Source organism: Ascaphus truei, chromosome 7 (assembly GCF_040206685.1).
Source record: "Ascaphus truei isolate aAscTru1 chromosome 7, aAscTru1.hap1, whole genome shotgun sequence".
Classification (NCBI taxonomy): Eukaryota; Metazoa; Chordata; class Amphibia; order Anura; family Ascaphidae; genus Ascaphus; species Ascaphus truei.
Window position 1 is genome coordinate 25,694,128 of NC_134489.1, and position 20,384 is coordinate 25,714,511.

The window sequence follows — 20,384 nt, forward strand, 5'->3', positions numbered from 1 at the left end:
GTCTCACTGGACCACGAGCACGGTTTTTGAGGTGGAATCACTTTTTCACCACCCGGGCTACAAAAAAGAAAAGAGGATCTGTTCTTATCAGTTTAATATCTGATACGTCCCCTATCTGGGGACCATATATTAAATGGATTTTTAGAACAGGGAGATGGAAGAAGAGCTTGCTCTGTCCACTCCACGCATTGACCTGGTATTGCAGTACCTCCAGGACCGGTGCACTTCCCTTTGGGGATATTTGGCTTGTATCAAAAAATAGAAACAAATGACTGTCTGACAGAAAAAAAACAAACATGCATTTTTGGCTCTTTCTTTTGCAAAGAAAGAAGAAGATGAAATGACGACAAAATAAAGCCTCCTTCTTTTTGCTGTGTCTTGTTTGCTCTTTTGCGTGGCTTCTTACTTTCTTTTCTTTTCAGCTCCTCCTCGCATGGAGCAGGAGTGCCGCCTGCTGCCTAGCCTAATTCAGTCCGAACGAGCAGATGCCTAAGAAACTCCTGTTGAAGCTGTATCCAAATAGCCTGCATAGCAAACACTGCAGCAGCAAGCAGCAAGCAGCAAGCAGCAAATGCCTTGACTTGCTGGCTTCTTGTCACAATGGCTGGCTGGCTGAAATGACCTGAACTGAAAAGCCCAGCCACTGGCTGCTTGCATGCTTGCTGCCTGAGTTTCATGGCAGCCCGGACGAGTCGGCTAGCAGAGAAAAAGTGGGCGGTTCCTATGCAAATAAGCAGACGAAGCCTGGTGCCGGAAAAAGAACTGGAAGCATGTGCCTTTTTGGCTGTTTGCTGGCCATGCGGGCCCCCCAGCAGTGTGTGCGGCTGCTTTTCTTTACTCCATAGAAAGTCTTTGGCTTTTGCATCCGTCGTCGTCGTCGCCGCCGCTGCTGCATAGACTCCCCGGGGCTGTGTCGGGAGGAGCGGAGGGACTGGAGGCAGGCCTGCTGGGGGAGGAGGCGAGCGGGCAGCCAGCGGCTCCCTCTGCCCTTCTCCCTAAAGCGTAGCGCCCCTGGCCGTCGGGCGGCGCTCAGGCGGGGGCCCATTTCTGGTTATCGCTTCTCGGCCTTTTGGCTAAGATCAAGTGTAGTATCTGTTCTTATCAGTTTAATATCTGATACGTCCCCTATCTGGGGACCATATATTAAATGGATTTTTAGAACAGGGAGATGGAAGAAGAGCTTGCTCTGTCCACTCCACGCATTGACCTGGTATTGCAGTACCTCCAGGACCGGTGCACTTCCCTTTGGGGATATTTGGCTTGTATCAAAAAATAGAAACAAATGACTGTCTGACAGAAAAAAAACAAACATGCATTTTTGGCTCTTTCTTTTGCAAAGAAAGAAGAAGATGAAATGACGACAAAATAAAGCCTCCTTCTTTTTGCTGTGTCTTGTTTGCTCTTTTGCGTGGCTTCTTACTTTCTTTTCTTTTCAGCTCCTCCTCGCATGGAGCAGGAGTGCCGCCTGCTGCCTAGCCTAATTCAGTCCGAACGAGCAGATGCCTAAGAAACTCCTGTTGAAGCTGTATCCAAATAGCCTGCATAGCAAACACTGCAGCAGCAAGCAGCAAGCAGCAAGCAGCAAATGCCTTGACTTGCTGGCTTCTTGTCACAATGGCTGGCTGGCTGAAATGACCTGAACTGAAAAGCCCAGCCACTGGCTGCTTGCATGCTTGCTGCCTGAGTTTCATGGCAGCCCGGACGAGTCGGCTAGCAGAGAAAAAGTGGGCGGTTCCTATGCAAATAAGCAGACGAAGCCTGGTGCCGGAAAAAGAACTGGAAGCATGTGCCTTTTTGGCTGTTTGCTGGCCATGCGGGCCCCCCAGCAGTGTGTGCGGCTGCTTTTCTTTACTCCATAGAAAGTCTTTGGCTTTTGCATCCGTCGTCGTCGTCGCCGCCGCTGCTGCATAGACTCCCCGGGGCTGTGTCGGGAGGAGCGGAGGGACTGGAGGCAGGCCTGCTGGGGGAGGAGGCGAGCGGGCAGCCAGCGGCTCCCTCTGCCCTTCTCCCTAAAGCGTAGCGCCCCTGGCCGTCGGGCGGCGCTCAGGCGGGGGCCCATTTCTGGTTATCGCTTCTCGGCCTTTTGGCTAAGATCAAGTGTAGTATCTGTTCTTATCAGTTTAATATCTGATACGTCCCCTATCTGGGGACCATATATTAAATGGATTTTTAGAACAGGGAGATGGAAGAAGAGCTTGCTCTGTCCACTCCACGCATTGACCTGGTATTGCAGTACCTCCAGGACCGGTGCACTTCCCTTTGGGGATATTTGGCTTGTATCAAAAAATAGAAACAAATGACTGTCTGACAGAAAAAAAACAAACATGCATTTTTGGCTCTTTCTTTTGCAAAGAAAGAAGAAGATGAAATGACGACAAAATAAAGCCTCCTTCTTTTTGCTGTGTCTTGTTTGCTCTTTTGCGTGGCTTCTTACTTTCTTTTCTTTTCAGCTCCTCCTCGCATGGAGCAGGAGTGCCGCCTGCTGCCTAGCCTAATTCAGTCCGAACGAGCAGATGCCTAAGAAACTCCTGTTGAAGCTGTATCCAAATAGCCTGCATAGCAAACACTGCAGCAGCAAGCAGCAAGCAGCAAGCAGCAAATGCCTTGACTTGCTGGCTTCTTGTCACAATGGCTGGCTGGCTGAAATGACCTGAACTGAAAAGCCCAGCCACTGGCTGCTTGCATGCTTGCTGCCTGAGTTTCATGGCAGCCCGGACGAGTCGGCTAGCAGAGAAAAAGTGGGCGGTTCCTATGCAAATAAGCAGACGAAGCCTGGTGCCGGAAAAAGAACTGGAAGCATGTGCCTTTTTGGCTGTTTGCTGGCCATGCGGGCCCCCCAGCAGTGTGTGCGGCTGCTTTTCTTTACTCCATAGAAAGTCTTTGGCTTTTGCATCCGTCGTCGTCGTCGCCGCCGCTGCTGCATAGACTCCCCGGGGCTGTGTCGGGAGGAGCGGAGGGACTGGAGGCAGGCCTGCTGGGGGAGGAGGCGAGCGGGCAGCCAGCGGCTCCCTCTGCCCTTCTCCCTAAAGCGTAGCGCCCCTGGCCGTCGGGCGGCGCTCAGGCGGGGGCCCATTTCTGGTTATCGCTTCTCGGCCTTTTGGCTAAGATCAAGTGTAGTATCTGTTCTTATCAGTTTAATATCTGATACGTCCCCTATCTGGGGACCATATATTAAATGGATTTTTAGAACAGGGAGATGGAAGAAGAGCTTGCTCTGTCCACTCCACGCATTGACCTGGTATTGCAGTACCTCCAGGACCGGTGCACTTCCCTTTGGGGATATTTGGCTTGTATCAAAAAATAGAAACAAATGACTGTCTGACAGAAAAAAAACAAACATGCATTTTTGGCTCTTTCTTTTGCAAAGAAAGAAGAAGATGAAATGACGACAAAATAAAGCCTCCTTCTTTTTGCTGTGTCTTGTTTGCTCTTTTGCGTGGCTTCTTACTTTCTTTTCTTTTCAGCTCCTCCTCGCATGGAGCAGGAGTGCCGCCTGCTGCCTAGCCTAATTCAGTCCGAACGAGCAGATGCCTAAGAAACTCCTGTTGAAGCTGTATCCAAATAGCCTGCATAGCAAACACTGCAGCAGCAAGCAGCAAGCAGCAAGCAGCAAATGCCTTGACTTGCTGGCTTCTTGTCACAATGGCTGGCTGGCTGAAATGACCTGAACTGAAAAGCCCAGCCACTGGCTGCTTGCATGCTTGCTGCCTGAGTTTCATGGCAGCCCGGACGAGTCGGCTAGCAGAGAAAAAGTGGGCGGTTCCTATGCAAATAAGCAGACGAAGCCTGGTGCCGGAAAAAGAACTGGAAGCATGTGCCTTTTTGGCTGTTTGCTGGCCATGCGGGCCCCCCAGCAGTGTGTGCGGCTGCTTTTCTTTACTCCATAGAAAGTCTTTGGCTTTTGCATCCGTCGTCGTCGTCGCCGCCGCTGCTGCATAGACTCCCCGGGGCTGTGTCGGGAGGAGCGGAGGGACTGGAGGCAGGCCTGCTGGGGGAGGAGGCGAGCGGGCAGCCAGCGGCTCCCTCTGCCCTTCTCCCTAAAGCGTAGCGCCCCTGGCCGTCGGGCGGCGCTCAGGCGGGGGCCCATTTCTGGTTATCGCTTCTCGGCCTTTTGGCTAAGATCAAGTGTAGTATCTGTTCTTATCAGTTTAATATCTGATACGTCCCCTATCTGGGGACCATATATTAAATGGATTTTTAGAACAGGGAGATGGAAGAAGAGCTTGCTCTGTCCACTCCACGCATTGACCTGGTATTGCAGTACCTCCAGGACCGGTGCACTTCCCTTTGGGGATATTTGGCTTGTATCAAAAAATAGAAACAAATGACTGTCTGACAGAAAAAAAACAAACATGCATTTTTGGCTCTTTCTTTTGCAAAGAAAGAAGAAGATGAAATGACGACAAAATAAAGCCTCCTTCTTTTTGCTGTGTCTTGTTTGCTCTTTTGCGTGGCTTCTTACTTTCTTTTCTTTTCAGCTCCTCCTCGCATGGAGCAGGAGTGCCGCCTGCTGCCTAGCCTAATTCAGTCCGAACGAGCAGATGCCTAAGAAACTCCTGTTGAAGCTGTATCCAAATAGCCTGCATAGCAAACACTGCAGCAGCAAGCAGCAAGCAGCAAGCAGCAAATGCCTTGACTTGCTGGCTTCTTGTCACAATGGCTGGCTGGCTGAAATGACCTGAACTGAAAAGCCCAGCCACTGGCTGCTTGCATGCTTGCTGCCTGAGTTTCATGGCAGCCCGGACGAGTCGGCTAGCAGAGAAAAAGTGGGCGGTTCCTATGCAAATAAGCAGACGAAGCCTGGTGCCGGAAAAAGAACTGGAAGCATGTGCCTTTTTGGCTGTTTGCTGGCCATGCGGGCCCCCCAGCAGTGTGTGCGGCTGCTTTTCTTTACTCCATAGAAAGTCTTTGGCTTTTGCATCCGTCGTCGTCGTCGCCGCCGCTGCTGCATAGACTCCCCGGGGCTGTGTCGGGAGGAGCGGAGGGACTGGAGGCAGGCCTGCTGGGGGAGGAGGCGAGCGGGCAGCCAGCGGCTCCCTCTGCCCTTCTCCCTAAAGCGTAGCGCCCCTGGCCGTCGGGCGGCGCTCAGGCGGGGGCCCATTTCTGGTTATCGCTTCTCGGCCTTTTGGCTAAGATCAAGTGTAGTATCTGTTCTTATCAGTTTAATATCTGATACGTCCCCTATCTGGGGACCATATATTAAATGGATTTTTAGAACAGGGAGATGGAAGAAGAGCTTGCTCTGTCCACTCCACGCATTGACCTGGTATTGCAGTACCTCCAGGACCGGTGCACTTCCCTTTGGGGATATTTGGCTTGTATCAAAAAATAGAAACAAATGACTGTCTGACAGAAAAAAAACAAACATGCATTTTTGGCTCTTTCTTTTGCAAAGAAAGAAGAAGATGAAATGACGACAAAATAAAGCCTCCTTCTTTTTGCTGTGTCTTGTTTGCTCTTTTGCGTGGCTTCTTACTTTCTTTTCTTTTCAGCTCCTCCTCGCATGGAGCAGGAGTGCCGCCTGCTGCCTAGCCTAATTCAGTCCGAACGAGCAGATGCCTAAGAAACTCCTGTTGAAGCTGTATCCAAATAGCCTGCATAGCAAACACTGCAGCAGCAAGCAGCAAGCAGCAAGCAGCAAATGCCTTGACTTGCTGGCTTCTTGTCACAATGGCTGGCTGGCTGAAATGACCTGAACTGAAAAGCCCAGCCACTGGCTGCTTGCATGCTTGCTGCCTGAGTTTCATGGCAGCCCGGACGAGTCGGCTAGCAGAGAAAAAGTGGGCGGTTCCTATGCAAATAAGCAGACGAAGCCTGGTGCCGGAAAAAGAACTGGAAGCATGTGCCTTTTTGGCTGTTTGCTGGCCATGCGGGCCCCCCAGCAGTGTGTGCGGCTGCTTTTCTTTACTCCATAGAAAGTCTTTGGCTTTTGCATCCGTCGTCGTCGTCGCCGCCGCTGCTGCATAGACTCCCCGGGGCTGTGTCGGGAGGAGCGGAGGGACTGGAGGCAGGCCTGCTGGGGGAGGAGGCGAGCGGGCAGCCAGCGGCTCCCTCTGCCCTTCTCCCTAAAGCGTAGCGCCCCTGGCCGTCGGGCGGCGCTCAGGCGGGGGCCCATTTCTGGTTATCGCTTCTCGGCCTTTTGGCTCAGATCAAGTGTCTGGGCTGAGAGGTTGCTGAGACTGTACCCCCTTGGCCTTGAGTCATCGTTCCGGAAGGGACTTAAGACTCATGCTGCTATTAGGGGGGTGCGCCATCTCAGGCAGCGGGAGGTGATCAGGAGCGGACAAGGAGAGAGAGAGATGGTGAAGGGCCGGCGCCTTGGCCTTGGGGGATCGTCCTAACAGACTTAACCCCCTTGCTGCTATAAGGGTGCCGCTCCGGATCCAATGACGTGATTGGCGGACGAGGACGAGAAGAGAGAGAGATGGTGAAGGGCCGTCGCCTTGGCCTGGAGGGATCGTCCTGAAAAGACTTAACCCTCCTGCAGCTATTGGGGCGACGCACCGGATCCTGTGGAGACGAGGATAAAGATGGCGGATGGTGCAAATGCCAAGAACTGCATTCGTTTGCAGGTGGAAGAGACCAAGCGAGCCAGAGTGGACATACGATATATCGTGAAGGAGGTCGTGAGAAAGCTACTTGGTGTGGATGATGGAGAAATTTATTGTCTGCAGGAGTTCCCAAAGCAGGGAGTCTTTGACCTGACTTTTGCGGAGGAGGAGTTCTGCTGGACGGCTTTCGAGAGATGCAAGGCAGTTGCAAGTGACCTGAGGATGCTGGGAATTGAAGTTTTGCCCAGATTTTTGCAAGAGGAGAGACCAGTAATTGTGCAGATGTACAATGTATATGCGAAGAAGGAGGACATTGGGTGCTTTTTGAGTCGATACTGTCTAATGGTCAGAGATGGTGGTGAATTGAAGAACTGTTTTGGAATGTTCAATGGGAAGAGACGTTTCTGGGTCCGGTTTAGGCCAGACCCAAAGTGTGTAGGGGGAGTCATGCACCCCCCGGCGAACTTTTGCATTGGCAGAGATAGGGGTGTTCTGTGTTACCCCGGACAGCCTTATGGTTTGATATGCCGCAATTGTAGCAAGAAGGGACATGTTGCAGCTAAATGTACAGACCAGAAAAGATGTGATTTATGTGGAGAATACGGACATTTGGCGAAGAAATGCCCTGAGAGAGCCGAGTTGAAGATACTAAAGACTTTTGGGAGTTCATATGAACAATTGAGTGACTCTGAAATGTGTTTTGATTTGTGTGAACAGACAGATATGGGAGAAAGAGAGAAGGACAGTGTGGAGGAGGAGGAGGAGGGAAGTTTGAAACGACAAGAAAGAGTTTCTAGGAAAGAACAGAGTCAGCAAAATAGTGAAGAGGTGGAAGAACTGTTAGGTGTAAGTAAGAGTGAGTGTGAGGGTAATGGACAGGATAGAGGGTATGTTAGTGAGGATGGAAAGGGAAATGAAGAGGGAAGCGTGAAGGAGGAGGGGTTAGGAAAGTCATGTGTAGCGCCGGTTTCGTCAGAGAGTGTTCCTGGGAAAGGAGAGTTGGGGGACAAGCACTTAAATGTAAAAGTTGAAGTTATCAGTGTGCAGGAGGTAGAGAGTGAGACTGAGGATGGTATACAAGAGAATGGGGAGGAGGGTGGGCAGGAAAGGGGGAAGGAGAATGAGGTGGGAGAGGAAGAGAGTGTGTCGGTGGAGGAGGAGGAGGAAGAGAGTGTGTCGGTGGAGGAGGAGGAGAGTGTGTCTGTGAAGGAGGAAGAGAGTGTGTTGGTGGAGGAGGAAGAGAGTGTAGAATACAGTGGAAGCCAAGAGGATGAGGAGAGTAAGGGAGATTGGGAAAGGGTGCCTTTTGAGGAAAAAAGGGGAAGAATTGAAAAGGTGTTTCAGCAGGCATTAGGACAGGCAGAGTTATGGGTTTATATTTGTAGTGAAAAGCAATTGAGAAATGCAATAGAGGATGTATATTGTCATTTTTTTTATAAAGCAGATTAGTAGTAGAAAAAAGATGTTAAGAAAGTATTATACGAGTGTATAAATGGTAATTAGGTTAGGCAAAGGGGAGAGTTTTCTCAGGGGAAGAGATGGAAGAAGTTTTGGAGTTGGGGGGGGATTGTAAATGGGGAGGAAGAAATGTGAAGGTCTGATTAGAATGTATTTTGAAGAAGTGTGTTGAAATATAGAGAGGAAAATGGGAATGTTTAAGTGGAAACAGTATGAACAAGAGGATAAAAAGAAGTAGGAGGATTTGTTATCTGAGGGAATAGAATGTAAAATTGTGCACATGAAAAGTGAATTAATGTATAAATAGGTTTGGTTTTTGAAATAGAAGAATGTTAGCAAAATATTGCAATAGAGTTTGTTGTAATGAATAATGTGGGTGGTTTTTTTGAAAGGAAAAAAAAAAAAAAAAAAAAAAAAAAAAAAAATCTGTTCTTATCAGTTTAATATCTGATACGTCCCCTATCTGGGGACCATATATTAAATGGATTTTTAGAACAGGGAGATGGAAGAAGAGCTTGCTCTGTCCACTCCACGCATTGACCTGGTATTGCAGTACCTCCAGGACCGGTGCACTTCCCTTTGGGGATATTTGGCTTGTATCAAAAAATAGAAACAAATGACTGTCTGACAGAAAAAAAACAAACATGCATTTTTGGCTCTTTCTTTTGCAAAGAAAGAAGAAGATGAAATGACGACAAAATAAAGCCTCCTTCTTTTTGCTGTGTCTTGTTTGCTCTTTTGCGTGGCTTCTTACTTTCTTTTCTTTTCAGCTCCTCCTCGCATGGAGCAGGAGTGCCGCCTGCTGCCTAGCCTAATTCAGTCCGAACGAGCAGATGCCTAAGAAACTCCTGTTGAAGCTGTATCCAAATAGCCTGCATAGCAAACACTGCAGCAGCAAGCAGCAAGCAGCAAGCAGCAAATGCCTTGACTTGCTGGCTTCTTGTCACAATGGCTGGCTGGCTGAAATGACCTGAACTGAAAAGCCCAGCCACTGGCTGCTTGCATGCTTGCTGCCTGAGTTTCATGGCAGCCCGGACGAGTCGGCTAGCAGAGAAAAAGTGGGCGGTTCCTATGCAAATAAGCAGACGAAGCCTGGTGCCGGAAAAAGAACTGGAAGCATGTGCCTTTTTGGCTGTTTGCTGGCCATGCGGGCCCCCCAGCAGTGTGTGCGGCTGCTTTTCTTTACTCCATAGAAAGTCTTTGGCTTTTGCATCCGTCGTCGTCGTCGCCGCCGCTGCTGCATAGACTCCCCGGGGCTGTGTCGGGAGGAGCGGAGGGACTGGAGGCAGGCCTGCTGGGGGAGGAGGCGAGCGGGCAGCCAGCGGCTCCCTCTGCCCTTCTCCCTAAAGCGTAGCGCCCCTGGCCGTCGGGCGGCGCTCAGGCGGGGGCCCATTTCTGGTTATCGCTTCTCGGCCTTTTGGCTAAGACCAAGTGTCGAGGTTGAGAGGTTTGCTGAGACTGTGCCCCCTTGGCCCTGGATCATCGCCCCTTCGGGGGCTTAAGATCCTTGCTGCTTTTGGGGGGGCACGCCATCTCGAGCGACGAGGGGCGATCGAGAACGGAGAGCGGAGAGCGGAGAAAGTGAAGGGCCGGCACCTTGGCCTGGGGACATCGCCTTAACCGGCTTAAGTCCCCTGCTGCTTTTGGGGTGCCGCACCTGAGCTTGGAGAAGCAGAGGAATCAGCATGGCAGCCCAAGCGGGGATGAGAAACTCCATCCGGTTTCTGGTTGTGGAGTCAGAGAGAAGCCGAGTTGATCTACGATGGATTGTGGAGAAAGTCCTGAGTGAGCTGATTGGCCTACATGTGGAGAAGATCCTCTGTCTACAGGATTTCCCTGCGCAGGGGATTTTTGATCTGACCTGCTTCCAGGAAGAAGATGTTTGGAACCTGTTTGAAAGATGTAAAGAGAGGGCCGAGGACCCAATCCTGAGAGGAATTAAGGTTATTCCTAGTTTCATGATGGAGGAGAAACCATTGGTACTGCATATGTACAACCCTTATGCAAGGGGGGAAGATATTATGTGGTTTCTAAAACGATACTGTGAGATGGTAAAAGGAGGAGAAGAACAAAAGAACCATTACGGTATATTTAATGGAAAGAGACGATATTGGGTGCGCTTCAGGAGAGATACGTCGTGCGTAGGAGGGGTGACACACCCCCCTGCCATCTTTAATATTAAAGGAGATAGAGGATTTTTGTACTATCCAGGACAGCCTTTATACTGTAGACATTGTTTCAGTTACGGACATACGAGAGAAGGATGCCCAAAAACAGGAGTAGTGTGTCGGAACTGTGGGGAAGAGGGACATACTGTAAACAGCTGCAGTGTTCCAAAAAAGTGCCACTATTGTGGAGAGAGAGGACATTTGGCAAGACAGTGCCCGGAGAAAACTTATGCCCAGGCAGCAAAAGAGGAAGGCACCTTTATGTCAAGTCGAGAAAAAGATGCCCAGGAGAAAAAAGAAGAAGATCAATTGTTGGACTGTATTGCTCGGAACTTTGTTGGGGGAAAGGGGGAGGGGGGAGACTGTGGTCAGATTTTGGAGGGGGGTGGGAACATAGAGTCAGAGAAGGTGCATGACCCAAGTAGGGCTGGAAGTATGGATGCACAAGACGCACAGGGGGGAGAAGGGAAATTTGGTGAAGAGCAAGAGGAGGGAATGGAGGTCACAGTTGGGGAAAAGAAGCCTCAAAAGCGTAAGCAGGAAGTGAAGGAGAGTCAAAGAGAAGAAGATAGAGTGGGGCCTAGGGAGAAGGTAGAGAGGGTAGTGAAGAGAGGGGGGAGTGCTTTACAAGAAAAAGTGGAGGAGTTTCAGAAGACAGTGGGAGAGGTAGAGTTTTGGATGAAAATTTTTAGGAAGCAACATGGAGGGAGTTCGGATCAGCAAATAATACAGAGATTAGACAAACTAATGTCTCAAAGGAGAAATATCACTAAAACAGAATATGAGGAAGTGAAAAAAGAGCATATACGGTGGGTGGAGAAAAAAGAGGGCAGAGCAGCCCCAAGCGAAGGAGAGGAGGAAATAAGAGAGGAGGAAAGAAAGCTCTGGGGAGACCTGGAGGATGTTAGTGAGGAGGAGGAGAATGTACAAGATTTGGGGAGCCCTACAGAGGTAACAGTAGTGGAAGAAACCCCGGAGAGTATCATGTCAGATAGAAGGGAGAAAGAGCACAGTGAGTTTGAGGGGTATCCTAGTGCTCCGGAGTCCCATGCACTGGGAGCAGCATCATCAATAGATAGGAGTAGTGGGAGTGGTTGGGGGTCGGTCTCCTCATCAGAAAGTGAAGGAAGGGTGCAAAAAGAGGAAGAGAGACACCTAAGTAGGGAGATAGGAGGAGGAAAGACAACAGGTATGCCAAAGCGGAAGGTGGGAGGAACAAGTAGAAGCGAAAGTGAGGGAGGAGTAGTATCTGAGGGAGATAGGGGGGAGGGAGAAATAAAAAAAGGAGACCCTACAGGGAGTAAAGTTAAGGGGTTAGACACGGAATTTGAAGTCAGTGGAGGTGCTCAACAGCTAAGAAAGGTAACCTCAGAAGATGGGGTGGTGTTGGGGGGGATTGCTCCAGCTAGTTCCAGGGGAGGAGATTCTGGTGGGAAGGTGTGTGAAAGCCAAGAGGGTGAGGAGAGTGAAGAGGAATATGGGCCTAATACTTTAGAAGAAGAGATTCAGGAGAAAATGGGTGATCTAAAAGAAGAGGTAGGAGATATGCAATTCTGGTGGAGAGTTGTTTGCATAGATAATCATACACCACTTCAGCGATTAATCGCAATAGAGGAAGTACTAAGAATGAAAAGGGAAGAAAGTGAGGAGGTTTTTGAGGAAAAGAAAACAAAGGGGAAAAGGGATTTAGAACAAAGAGGGAAAAAGAGCAGACAAAAAAAGTAAAAGCGAAGGAAGAAGGGGGGAAGGAAGGAAGAGAATACGTATTGTAAATAGAGGGGAGAGAAAGGTTTGGTGAAGGAAAACGGGAAAAAATGATGGTTTTTGCAGTAATGGAATGACTGTTTTTTAAGTAAGGAAAATATAGTGAGTGTTGGGATGATAAAAAAACTAAGGTGTTTTTTTAACATTTTTTTTGGATGGAAAAATGTTGTTTTGTTGTTCCTGGAAAAGTACTGATGTATATTAATTGGTATTGGATGTATTGCTTATATATACAAGAGTTGCCTGTATTATGATAGATGTTTGTTTTTTTCTTTGGAAAGTAAAACTCTGTATGTTTCTTTTATGAACCAATAAACACTTATGGAAAACAAAAAAAAAAATCTGTTCTTATCAGTTTAATATCTGATACGTCCCCTATCTGGGGACCATATATTAAATGGATTTTTAGAACAGGGAGATGGAAGAAGAGCTTGCTCTGTCCACTCCACGCATTGACCTGGTATTGCAGTACCTCCAGGACCGGTGCACTTCCCTTTGGGGATATTTGGCTTGTATCAAAAAATAGAAACAAATGACTGTCTGACAGAAAAAAAACAAACATGCATTTTTGGCTCTTTCTTTTGCAAAGAAAGAAGAAGATGAAATGACGACAAAATAAAGCCTCCTTCTTTTTGCTGTGTCTTGTTTGCTCTTTTGCGTGGCTTCTTACTTTCTTTTCTTTTCAGCTCCTCCTCGCATGGAGCAGGAGTGCCGCCTGCTGCCTAGCCTAATTCAGTCCGAACGAGCAGATGCCTAAGAAACTCCTGTTGAAGCTGTATCCAAATAGCCTGCATAGCAAACACTGCAGCAGCAAGCAGCAAGCAGCAAGCAGCAAATGCCTTGACTTGCTGGCTTCTTGTCACAATGGCTGGCTGGCTGAAATGACCTGAACTGAAAAGCCCAGCCACTGGCTGCTTGCATGCTTGCTGCCTGAGTTTCATGGCAGCCCGGACGAGTCGGCTAGCAGAGAAAAAGTGGGCGGTTCCTATGCAAATAAGCAGACGAAGCCTGGTGCCGGAAAAAGAACTGGAAGCATGTGCCTTTTTGGCTGTTTGCTGGCCATGCGGGCCCCCCAGCAGTGTGTGCGGCTGCTTTTCTTTACTCCATAGAAAGTCTTTGGCTTTTGCATCCGTCGTCGTCGTCGCCGCCGCTGCTGCATAGACTCCCCGGGGCTGTGTCGGGAGGAGCGGAGGGACTGGAGGCAGGCCTGCTGGGGGAGGAGGCGAGCGGGCAGCCAGCGGCTCCCTCTGCCCTTCTCCCTAAAGCGTAGCGCCCCTGGCCGTCGGGCGGCGCTCAGGCGGGGGCCCATTTCTGGTTATCGCTTCTCGGCCTTTTGGCTAAGATCAAGTGTAGTATCTGTTCTTATCAGTTTAATATCTGATACGTCCCCTATCTGGGGACCATATATTAAATGGATTTTTAGAACAGGGAGATGGAAGAAGAGCTTGCTCTGTCCACTCCACGCATTGACCTGGTATTGCAGTACCTCCAGGACCGGTGCACTTCCCTTTGGGGATATTTGGCTTGTATCAAAAAATAGAAACAAATGACTGTCTGACAGAAAAAAAACAAACATGCATTTTTGGCTCTTTCTTTTGCAAAGAAAGAAGAAGATGAAATGACGACAAAATAAAGCCTCCTTCTTTTTGCTGTGTCTTGTTTGCTCTTTTGCGTGGCTTCTTACTTTCTTTTCTTTTCAGCTCCTCCTCGCATGGAGCAGGAGTGCCGCCTGCTGCCTAGCCTAATTCAGTCCGAACGAGCAGATGCCTAAGAAACTCCTGTTGAAGCTGTATCCAAATAGCCTGCATAGCAAACACTGCAGCAGCAAGCAGCAAGCAGCAAGCAGCAAATGCCTTGACTTGCTGGCTTCTTGTCACAATGGCTGGCTGGCTGAAATGACCTGAACTGAAAAGCCCAGCCACTGGCTGCTTGCATGCTTGCTGCCTGAGTTTCATGGCAGCCCGGACGAGTCGGCTAGCAGAGAAAAAGTGGGCGGTTCCTATGCAAATAAGCAGACGAAGCCTGGTGCCGGAAAAAGAACTGGAAGCATGTGCCTTTTTGGCTGTTTGCTGGCCATGCGGGCCCCCCAGCAGTGTGTGCGGCTGCTTTTCTTTACTCCATAGAAAGTCTTTGGCTTTTGCATCCGTCGTCGTCGTCGCCGCCGCTGCTGCATAGACTCCCCGGGGCTGTGTCGGGAGGAGCGGAGGGACTGGAGGCAGGCCTGCTGGGGGAGGAGGCGAGCGGGCAGCCAGCGGCTCCCTCTGCCCTTCTCCCTAAAGCGTAGCGCCCCTGGCCGTCGGGCGGCGCTCAGGCGGGGGCCCATTTCTGGTTATCGCTTCTCGGCCTTTTGGCTAAGATCAAGTGTAGTATCTGTTCTTATCAGTTTAATATCTGATACGTCCCCTATCTGGGGACCATATATTAAATGGATTTTTAGAACAGGGAGATGGAAGAAGAGCTTGCTCTGTCCACTCCACGCATTGACCTGGTATTGCAGTACCTCCAGGACCGGTGCACTTCCCTTTGGGGATATTTGGCTTGTATCAAAAAATAGAAACAAATGACTGTCTGACAGAAAAAAAACAAACATGCATTTTTGGCTCTTTCTTTTGCAAAGAAAGAAGAAGATGAAATGACGACAAAATAAAGCCTCCTTCTTTTTGCTGTGTCTTGTTTGCTCTTTTGCGTGGCTTCTTACTTTCTTTTCTTTTCAGCTCCTCCTCGCATGGAGCAGGAGTGCCGCCTGCTGCCTAGCCTAATTCAGTCCGAACGAGCAGATGCCTAAGAAACTCCTGTTGAAGCTGTATCCAAATAGCCTGCATAGCAAACACTGCAGCAGCAAGCAGCAAGCAGCAAGCAGCAAATGCCTTGACTTGCTGGCTTCTTGTCACAATGGCTGGCTGGCTGAAATGACCTGAACTGAAAAGCCCAGCCACTGGCTGCTTGCATGCTTGCTGCCTGAGTTTCATGGCAGCCCGGACGAGTCGGCTAGCAGAGAAAAAGTGGGCGGTTCCTATGCAAATAAGCAGACGAAGCCTGGTGCCGGAAAAAGAACTGGAAGCATGTGCCTTTTTGGCTGTTTGCTGGCCATGCGGGCCCCCCAGCAGTGTGTGCGGCTGCTTTTCTTTACTCCATAGAAAGTCTTTGGCTTTTGCATCCGTCGTCGTCGTCGCCGCCGCTGCTGCATAGACTCCCCGGGGCTGTGTCGGGAGGAGCGGAGGGACTGGAGGCAGGCCTGCTGGGGGAGGAGGCGAGCGGGCAGCCAGCGGCTCCCTCTGCCCTTCTCCCTAAAGCGTAGCGCCCCTGGCCGTCGGGCGGCGCTCAGGCGGGGGCCCATTTCTGGTTATCGCTTCTCGGCCTTTTGGCTCAGATCAAGTGTCTGGGTCAGGGGCAGGCTTGCGAGACCCGGCTTCTTGGCCTTGTGGCATCGTCCCCTAGGGGACTAAAGCCACCTGCTGCTATTAGGAAGCCGCGTTAAGCGAAGGAGGAAGAGATCATGGCGGCTGGAGCGCGCATGGAAAATACAGTTCGTATGCAGTTGGATGAAGTTGCCCGGAGGAGGTGGGGTCTCTCGCACATTGTGAAGGAGGTGTTGGAGAAAACGTTGGAGGTGGATCTCGAATCAATTTTTTGCCTTCAGGATTCCCAAAGAGCGGGGTTATACGATATTACCTTTTACCACCCTGAGGTTTGTTTGCGGCTAACAGAGAAAGCAAGAGAAGAAGCTGGAAAAGCAGCAATGCAAGGAATAAAGGTAATTCCCCTCTATATGTTGCAGGAGATTGCAGTGACTGTTCATATGTTTAACCCTCATGTAGACTCAGATGATATAAGACTGTTTCTGCAGAGATACTGCACACAAGTGAGCAAGTGTACTAAACTGAATAATCCATATGGCATATATAATGGGAAGAGACGTTTTTGGGTTAGGTTCAAAGAAGATCATAGCAACACAAGTGGGGTTCTGTATCCACCGGCCAATTTCAGCATTGGAGGGAATCGGGGTTACCTCCACTTTTTGGGTCAGCCGGAGTACTGCCGAAAATGTCAAAAATTTGGGCACACCCAAGAGAACTGTGGGTCGGAAGGCCCCTGCTGCAGGAACTGTGGGGAAGAAGGCCATAGGGCAGCACAGTGTGGGGTACCCAAGAAATGTGACCTATGCGGGGAGACGGATCATTTGTCACGAAGGTGTCCTAAACGCACGTATGCTCAGATGGTGAGGAGCCCCGCTGTAGCCCCAGTGGTGGAAGAGATGACCCCCCCTGTAGAGAGGGATACCCCTCAGGGCGGGCCCCGGGAGGAGGAACCTCCAAAAGAAGAAGAGCTGGAGATGGTTGCAGAAGGGGAAGGAGTGGAGTACCCTGAAAACCCGGAAGTAACTGGCATTGAAGAGTTGGACGCCTGGGTGGAGCTACAAGGAATTGAAGCAGGATTGAGTGACCCTGAGGTAGAAGCAATGGAGACCCAGACAAAGAGAAAGCGTAAGCTGTCCAATAAAGGAATGGAAGCGGGTCCCCAAAAAACAAAGCCCGAGGATCCTGGTAGCCCAAGTCTGGTACAGGAAGGATGGACTGTAAGCGAAAGCGAAGATTCCCTGGTGGGAACGTCCCAGAAGATAGGCTCCTTCGAGAGTATCTCTGAGTTGGGGAGCCAGAGACTGGAGATAATAGAGGACACTCTCTCAATTGCTTCGGACTTAGGCTTTATAGAAGCCCCTTTTAGCCCGGCAAACCCAGAGCCTGTAGAGGTGGTGAGGAGAGTGGCAGAGTCCTGAGGTTGTAAAAAAAAAAGGGGGGTAACGGTTTGTGATGATTCGTTTATTCTCTCTGAATGTGCGCAGCATTAGAGCAGCTGCGAGGAGGGAGGCGATTTTCGATTACCTAAGGCTGCAAGAGGCGGACATTATTTGCCTTCAGGAATGCGGTTTAGAGAACCCTTTGAAACCTAAGGACTGGAAATGGGGCCCGGCAGTTTGGTCCGGGGGTGCAGACAACAAAAATTCTGGTGTGGGGGTGGTGGCAAGAAATGCAAGGGTGTGTTTTGGGAAAGTTATTACTATAGAACCAGGTCGGTTAATTTTAGTTAATGTTAGAATGGATGATTTTTTGTTTAGGTTGCTAAATATTTATGCCCCGCCTAAGAGGAAGGAGAGGCTGGAATTGTTTGAGAAACTTAGGTTGTTTCTACCAGGGAAAGAGCCTATGGTGTTAATAGGTGACTTTAATTGTATAATTGCGAAAGGGGACCGGGTTGGGGTGGAGGGAGAAGGGGAGCTGGATTCCACAGGAAGGCTCTTGATGAAAATTATGCAGGAGTTCCGCCTTGTGGAGGGTGGGAAGGGGGGGAGGAAAAGTGAGAGAAGATTTACCTGGTTTAGTGATAAAGGGTCAGCAAAGTCCAGGATTGACCTCTGTATGCTATCAGAGGGGTTGAAAGTAAGAGGGGTAGATTATCAGAGAGTGGATTTTTCTGATCATGTGTTAGTGAAGGTAGAGTTGGAAGGGGTGAAAGAGGAGGGGTGTGTAAGGAATGTATGGAAGATGAATGTACTACTATTGGAGGATGAGTGGATAAAGAAAAGGTATGAATGGGAATATATGAGGTTGAAAAGGGGGAAAAACAGATTTGAAGAGGTTGGGGATTGGTGGGAATGGGTGAAGGGAGAGACTAAGAAGTTTTTCATTAAAAGGGGTATTGAAAAAACAAGGAAGGAAAGGGAGGGGTATGAGAAATGGCAGCTGAGACTGCATTTCTTGTATAGAATGAGGCATCTTGGGAGAAAAGTGGAGGGCGAAATAGAGGAGGCACGGGCAAAAATTAAAGAATATATGGAAAAGAAAGGGAAAGCAATAATATTTAAAGCCAAGGTAGAACATTTAGAGGCAGATGAGAAATGTACCAGTTTTTTCTTTAAAAAAGTGTTTGGGAGAAAGGAGAGAATGGCATGTGTAAAAGATCCGGATGGGGTGCAGGTAAAGGATAAAAAAGGAATGTGTGAGGTGGTGGAAGACTTTTATAAAAAACTGTATACACGGAAATGGAGGGATGAGAGCTTGGAGGAAGATGTTCTAAACATTGGACTAAAAAAATTGGATAGAACTGACCAGGAATGGCTGGGCAGAGATTTTAATGAGATAGAGTTGGAGGAAGTGGTGAAAGGAGGAAAGAAAAACAAGACGCCAGGTAGTGATGGACTCCCGTACGAATTCTATCAGGCCTTTTGGACGATATTAAAAGATGACCTTAAAGCTGTATGTATAGCAGCGTTAGAGGGAAAAGGAGGAGGATCAATGAAGGAAGGTTTGATAACCTTAATTTTTAAAAAAGGAGAGAAGGATGATTTAAAGAACTGGAGACCAATCACGTTACTCAACGTTGATTATAAAATTTCAGCGAAATTGTTAGCAAATAGATTGAGGGAGGTAGTGAGCAATATGGTGGGAGAAGAGCAGGTATGTGCCGTCCCTGGGCGGCAAATAGGGCAAAATTTGGCATTATTAAGAGATGGGTTAAGGGATAGTCTGGATAGGAAGCAAAGTGTGTTAGTGGCTGGGATAGATTTTGAAAAAGCATATGATAGACTGTCGCAGGATTTTGTGTTTAGAGTTTTGGGTAAGTTAGGGGTCCCGGTGAAATTTGTGGAAATGATAAGGAAATTATATGAAGGTGCAAATAGTAGAGTTTTAATAAATGGTTCCCCATCGGGGGTAATAGAGATACGGGCAGGGGTCAGACAGGGGTGTCCACTGTCTCCTATTATGTTCATATGCGCAATAGAGCCGCTTTTAAGGATGTTGGAAAACGACAAAGTGGTCGAAGGAATCACCGTGCCTGGAAGTGGCGGGCGGCAGTTAAAAACTTTAGGTTATATGGACGATATAACCGTGATTTGTAGGAGTGAGAGAGCTCTTAGGAGAGCGATGTGGCAAATTGGGATTTTCGCTGGGGCTTCTGCACTGAAGGTTAATTGGGACAAATCTAGGGTAAAGAGGTTTGGAGAAGCAGGTCAGGAGACTGATTTAGGGCTTCAGGAAGTTAAGGAAGACATTGAAATTTTAGGTATCTGGTTTGACACAGAGTTGGAAGGGACACAAAATTGGGTTAGGAGTGTTGAAAAAATGGAAAGAAAAATTAATTTCTGGTCGCAGAGAGTACTCACTTTTGAAGGGAAAACGTTAATTGTGAAGGCAGTATTGGCCCCAATCATTTTGTATATTGGTTTGATATTTCCCCCTACAGGGGTCTGGCAGAGGAAAGTCTCTAGGTTGTTGGCAACCTTTTTTTGGGGAGCCAAAAATGAGAGTCTTAGTCGACAAAAGATTTGTTTGCCAAGGGAGAAAGGAGGTAAAGGCTTTCTAGATGTAGAACTGTTCATTTTTATTAAATATATTTGTTTTTATTTCAAGCTAACGGAAAGTGATAGCAAAGGTGGTTGTTATGCTAGATTTTTCTTAGGCAGTCTTATGAATCGGTTTAAGGAAAGACGGCAAGATTTGAGAAGGCCGGTGTGCTTTAAGCCTCCGGGGTTCTATAGAGTGATAGGAGAATACATTGATAAATTTAAATTGAAGGAGTTATCATGGGAGCAGTGGAAGGATGAGAAGAAGGTTGTGGGAATAGTCAAAGCAAGGGAGAGTATGGCAGTAAAAGGAGACTTGAGTGGCAAACAAATGGAAAAAGCGTGGAAGAACGTTAGTGATAGGAGCCTGGGAAACAGGCAGAAAGATATAGCATGGATGGCTGTATGGGGAGTTTTGCCGGTAAGGGAACTCCAGAAAAAGAGAGGACTTGCAAAAACGGAAGTCTGTCCTAGGGAGGGATGTGGTGGAATAGAAGGGGTGATCCACCTTTTGTGGAATTGTGAGTATGCTAGGAAAGTGTGGAGGAAGATGGGTCCTCTGTTTAAATTGATAGCGCAGGTACAATTGTTGAGTTTTGAAAGAATGATGTATGGGTTGGGAATGATGGAGAGGGAGAAAGAGAGCGTATGTTGGAGAATGATAAATTGTGTGAAAGAAGCGTTGTGGCAGGTGAGGAATGTGTTGTTAATTCAAAAAGAAGAAATAGAGGTGGATAGCTGTGTGAGATTGATTATGAGTAAAATGTATTTATATTATTTGTGTGATAAGGGAAAAAGTGAGGAGAAGGAAAGAAGTTGGCGTCAAAAGGAATGGAAAAAGGTAGTCCTGTTCAGAAGGACAGGAATTGGGTAAAATGATGAAAGAGGGAACCTTGTCCTTTTTTTGACGGTGTTAATGGTTTTAAGTTAAGTAAATGCGTGTAATGTTTAATGAATTATGTGTGACTTTTGGGATAGGGGAATGGGTGGGTGTGTAGGGGGAGGATGGATGAGTAATGTGTATGGATTGGTTAACATATGACGACGGGTTTTACAAAAAGGGAAATGATGGTACCCCGTAAAAGGGGGAAATAGAGAAGT

General features: G+C 48.4%; 9 non-coding genes and 1 pseudogene across 9 annotated transcripts; all 10 read left to right on the forward strand.

Annotated features, from left to right (window-relative positions):
* Positions 1-36: 36 nt before the first annotated feature.
* Positions 37-230, forward strand: LOC142500747 (U2 spliceosomal RNA). The gene has a single exon (XR_012803270.1). It is a non-coding gene; the product is annotated as a U2 spliceosomal RNA (small nuclear RNA).
* An 823-nt stretch (positions 231-1,053) lies between these two features.
* LOC142500480 (U2 spliceosomal RNA) lies at positions 1,054-1,244 on the forward strand. The gene has a single exon (XR_012803037.1). It is a non-coding gene; the product is annotated as a U2 spliceosomal RNA (small nuclear RNA).
* An 823-nt stretch (positions 1,245-2,067) lies between these two features.
* LOC142500482 (U2 spliceosomal RNA) lies at positions 2,068-2,258 on the forward strand. The gene has a single exon (XR_012803038.1). It is a non-coding gene; the product is annotated as a U2 spliceosomal RNA (small nuclear RNA).
* An 823-nt stretch (positions 2,259-3,081) lies between these two features.
* LOC142500483 (U2 spliceosomal RNA) lies at positions 3,082-3,272 on the forward strand. The gene has a single exon (XR_012803039.1). It is a non-coding gene; the product is annotated as a U2 spliceosomal RNA (small nuclear RNA).
* An 823-nt stretch (positions 3,273-4,095) lies between these two features.
* On the forward strand, positions 4,096-4,286 carry LOC142500484 (U2 spliceosomal RNA). Its single transcript, XR_012803040.1, has one exon. It is a non-coding gene; the product is annotated as a U2 spliceosomal RNA (small nuclear RNA).
* Positions 4,287-5,109: 823 nt separating this feature from the next.
* LOC142500485 (U2 spliceosomal RNA) lies at positions 5,110-5,300 on the forward strand. Its single transcript, XR_012803041.1, has one exon. It is a non-coding gene; the product is annotated as a U2 spliceosomal RNA (small nuclear RNA).
* Positions 5,301-8,385: 3,085 nt separating this feature from the next.
* On the forward strand, positions 8,386-8,587 carry LOC142500240 (U2 spliceosomal RNA; annotated as a pseudogene).
* Positions 8,588-12,235: 3,648 nt separating this feature from the next.
* On the forward strand, positions 12,236-12,435 carry LOC142500091 (U2 spliceosomal RNA). The gene has a single exon (XR_012802800.1). It is a non-coding gene; the product is annotated as a U2 spliceosomal RNA (small nuclear RNA).
* An 823-nt stretch (positions 12,436-13,258) lies between these two features.
* Positions 13,259-13,449, forward strand: LOC142500486 (U2 spliceosomal RNA). Its single transcript, XR_012803042.1, has one exon. It is a non-coding gene; the product is annotated as a U2 spliceosomal RNA (small nuclear RNA).
* Positions 13,450-14,272: 823 nt separating this feature from the next.
* LOC142500488 (U2 spliceosomal RNA) lies at positions 14,273-14,463 on the forward strand. Its single transcript, XR_012803043.1, has one exon. It is a non-coding gene; the product is annotated as a U2 spliceosomal RNA (small nuclear RNA).
* Positions 14,464-20,384: the final 5,921 nt, after the last annotated feature.